The sequence below is a fragment of the Chinchilla lanigera genome, unplaced genomic scaffold, assembly GCF_000276665.1.
Source record: "Chinchilla lanigera isolate Chin_1 unplaced genomic scaffold, ChiLan1.0 scaffold00084, whole genome shotgun sequence".
In the NCBI taxonomy this organism is placed as follows: Eukaryota; Metazoa; Chordata; class Mammalia; order Rodentia; family Chinchillidae; genus Chinchilla; species Chinchilla lanigera.
In genome coordinates this window covers 770,201-774,497 of record NW_004955485.1, presented here as the reverse complement: position 1 = coordinate 774,497, position 4,297 = coordinate 770,201, and the positions used below count along the sequence as shown (strand labels likewise).

The window sequence follows — 4,297 nt, the reverse complement described above, 5'->3', positions numbered from 1 at the left end:
TTTCTCCTTCATTCTTTCAGATGACATTTTGCTTTAATAATGAACATCTTATTAATGTACTAAGTGTTGTTAATGTTTACTAGTTAAAAAGCAAATTATATTTTGTGGTCATTAGTTAACAAAAATACAATGTTTATAGTAAAAAAAACCCAAATAGTATGGATTTCAATAATTCAATTATTTCAATAATTCAAATAAGATAAAAGGAAGTTTCTTGCGCTGTCTCAGTTTGCAGAGGTACTCAGTGTCGACAATTAATTACTTACATACTTTTTCCAGAAGTGTTCTGTACTCTTGAATTTTACACAGATTCACTCATACTACAATGCTGTTGAGGAACTTGCATTTACTCCTTAATGATACACCCAGGAAATCTTTCTGTAGCAGTGCAGAGATCTACCCTGTCCCTTTTGGGGCCGTGTCATATTCCTTTGCATGTAGGACTCATCTTCATGTAAGTAGTTTCCCGGTGCTTGACACTCTGGTTGTTACTAGTTTTTGCTGTTACGAACAACGCCACAATCAACTCCCGTGTGCGTGCAGCTTTGATGAGTGCTACAAATTCCTAGAAGGGTAACTGCTGAGTCAGTTTCCCTTGTTATGGTTTTAATGGACAATTCCAATTCACTTCCAAAGAGGTTGTAGACTGTTGTAGTTAGGGTGTACAAGGGACTAGACTGAATACAGGACATATAATTTATAGCATTATTTTATAATATTCACCCAAAGAGTCAAATGCAGAGGAGTGCAGGAAATCTGTCCATACACTAAAGACCCAAAGAATCTAGCTGAGGGTCTGGATCCTACAGCAAACAAGTTCAGCTGAAGACTAGAGCCCTGGCAATGTCCTGTACGAGGCCAGTTGAAGATTCAGAGCCTGTGGCAATGTCCTCCATGGGTCAACCTACAGCCCACCGCAATGTCTCATGCAAGTCTGTATCAAGGATCTGCACTGGGAAGGCCCAAAGGTCAGTGGTGGAAGCTAGAAAGTCTGCATCAGCGGGATGTAGGGTCTGCGCCAGCAGGCTGAGGGATCTGCACTGGAGCCAGGAAGCAACACTTAAGATAAGGACAGAGCTGCCACGAAAAGAACTGCAGCCATCCTCAGCAACAGCGAGGTCCTGAGCTCCTTCCATAGTGAACACAGCTGAGCTCCTATCAGGAAAGCCAGCATGACAAGCTTCTCCAGGAGACTCAACAGCACACCATCTTCCCCTCCAGTTCTCCTTTCATGCTGTTGATAACAACCCTCGGGTGGGCCCCCCACACCCAGCACCACGCTGATTCAGTTCAGCTGGGTGTTCCAAGCCGCCCATTAGTTAATCCGCCACAGAGCCACAGACTTTTTTCACCAGAGTAGGATGATGTCTGTCTAGCTTCACAAGCTCTGGCTATTCTCAAACCTTACTAAACTGTTATGTTAAAATAATAGTGTAGATAATGGAACAGAGCGCATCTTAAACGACCTCATCAGCAGACAGAAATGCTCACAGTCACCTTGGAAGGAGCTTCCTCCCCTTTGAAAAAAAGGACAGAGGATCACAGCGATGCAGACCAGAGACTGAACCTCTGTGCTGCTGTTTGGTGTCCCAGCGATATCGGGCAGCTTCATCAATGTTCTTGGTCTGCAAAGTGGTGATATTAAATGAAAGAAGGCATGAGAAAACTTTGAGGACCACAGTGCAGAAGTCAGTACATGTTGGTGTGAGACAAGTCAGAGTGTCAGAGTCCTGGGACATTTCAGAATGACCCTAGAATAACAGAGACCTGGGTTCTGGGTCCTGCTCCTTGTTACCACCTCCTGCCGAGTCGCTTCGTTTCTTTAAATGTCCTCATTGCACTGTGAATTTGATATCTCCTGCCGCACTACTGATCTAGGTGGCTGTGAGTGGCAGGCTTGAATCACAATGCGGGCGGCATTTTCTACTGGAAGACAGGCAAGGTCTCAGCTCCACTTCTGTACTAAGTCAGTGTAGAGGTGTGTGAAAGGGTGAGCTCTGGGGCTGACTGAGCTACCCGTGGTCCTCCCGTCCCTGAAAAGCAGGGTGACCTTGAGCAAGTCCTTACAACTGAGACTCAGTTTCCTCAGTTACAGAACAGATAATGGCAGTTATCTCACGGGGTCACCGAGTACGAGGACAGTCTTTGGAAGCACAGAACAGCTGACTCTCGTTAAATGCCGAACGCACTAATAAACAATAATAGCCACTCCACCTGACTGCAGTTTATTTGCAGGTCAAGGAGGATCAGGATGCTTCCGCAGAGTGGAACAAAGAGATGTGTCCAGCTCTCTCACCTTGCAGTCACACTCCCCGTTTGTGAAGTGGGTGACTCAGCCTTTTCTCGCTTTGATCACTGTGAAGTACACCCTTGGAGGACCGGGGGGTGGGGGTGGGGGCACAGGACCGTCAAAAACAGGGGCCACAACCCCAGCTAGGGTTCTTCTGCTTTTTCGCTACTCCTGCAAGAAAGTGGGAGGAGGTAAATTAAACTTTTTGCCCACTGGAACTATTTAAGGCACTTGCTGTTTGACTTATAAGGGGGAAATGCTTGCTCAGTATCGCCTTGGAGAGCAGTGTGGGGGAATCTGGGGGGACGTGCACTCGCTTCAGGTTTTGGCTGCAGCACTATTTCCCTTTGAATCTGGTCCCATTTAGATTCAGTGATCTCAGAACACTCAAATTGCACATACAAGTCATAATCATGGAAGTAGGGTTTCTGGAAAACATCTTGAGAGTTGTTACTTTTTTCCCTCTATTGAAATTGACCACCTCCTACAGCTTATATACAAGATACATCACCTCTAATCTTTAGGAGCCAGTCTGAGCCCTCCCAGTTTATACAGTATTTGGTAAGTGACACCAGAGAGACTGTCACTCCACCAGTGAGCTGCAGTCTGGACCCCCAAACAGGTCTGTCTTTGTGACTTCAAAGCCCTTTCCCCAGAGGTTTTTGGATGACTTTCAGAAGGAAATTTCAGCACAGATATCTGAAAATATTTAATTTTAACTTCTGGGAGAGTTGCCGTGTTGATTTTAGTTAATTTCCGTCCATCAAAGAATCTTGCGGACAAGGGTTGGGGTGGTAGATGGGGTTTTATGAAAATCACAGTAAAAAAATGTAGTAATAGAAAGTAAAGGCAGCAGATGAGCCAACCATTTAGAGAATCTGAGAAGGCTGTTTCTTCAGCCTCTTTGTAACCATGTATCCTCGGATAAATCACACCGATGCCTCCTCACTTGTGAGTGAGGACAGACATCGATCCGTTTATCTGAGTATTTTTGGGTGAGCCGCAATTCTGGGTAGTGTGATGATCTGATCTTTATGAATACAGGGATTTATGGTAAAAGTTTTATCTGTCAGAGGAAGAAGCGAGGGAAGCACAAAAAGGAGGAGAGAATGAGCGCGTCACAGACACCCCAGGCAGGATGGCAGGAATCTAGGCAGGCGCAGGCCGTGGCAGGAACATTAACCCATAGTCTGGAGAGAGAAGCAAGCATCTTTCAGGAAATTCAGTCAGTTGCCTGGTCTTAGAGAACCCCTCTCCAGAATTTTCCTCCCTGTGGCCTGGAGACCCGCAGCAAACTCCTTTCTAGGCCTTTGGGCCGCCTGGCTGGGGCTCCAGCTCCCAAGGGGCCAAAGGCACCACTTCCCTGCGCTTCTCCCACGCGCACAGCAAGGTCTAGACCTCCCGTGAGCCCGACCGCCGCTCAGGGCTCCTGGGCGGCCACTTCGCCTGGTCTTTGCCCAGCTCCTAGTCAGTTCTGCTGGATCAGGTTCTTCCTCAAACCCGGGTCCGCAGGTTTAGCTGGACCTACAGAGTGGCTCCCGGACCTTCACCAGCGCACGGCAGCCGCCACCACCGCTGTGGATCCGTGCGCAGATGGATCGGTGCGCGGCCTCCAGCGCAGTGAACGGCCTGAGGGGCGGTGGTCGCGGACGCAAGAGTTTGGAGAGTTCTCTTTCCCACCCTTTATATTTCCACGGACATTTTGCCAGTAAATACTAAAAACAGAAAGTATGCTTGATTTTGTCTTCGCTGTCGCGAAGTTATTTCAGTGACAATAAAAAGAAGCCGTGAAAAGAAACCCGTAGCGGTCCCACCTGCTGCCTCTGGAGACCCCCTGAAAAAAAGCGGCGGGAACTGCCAACTTGGGTAGCTCGGGTCTGGCGATCTGAGCGCAGAGGGCACAAGTCCCGCGGACCCGGGGAGGGTCCCCGATAGCAGCGGCGCCGGCTGGGCTCCTGCGGCGGGATTGCGCGGGCGATGCGCGCCGACGCCCCGGGCGCGCTCGTT

General features: G+C 48.3%; 1 long non-coding RNA gene across 1 annotated transcript; it reads right to left on the bottom strand.

Moving 5' to 3' along the window:
• Positions 1–1,271: 1,271 nt before the first annotated feature.
• LOC102015525 lies at positions 1,272–4,270 on the bottom strand. The gene is made up of 3 exons (XR_263901.2): positions 4,105–4,270; positions 2,297–2,461; positions 1,272–1,625 (listed from the first exon to the last, which is right to left on the bottom strand). It is a non-coding gene; the product is annotated as an uncharacterized LOC102015525 (long non-coding RNA).
• Between the last annotated feature and the right edge of the window lie 27 nt (positions 4,271–4,297).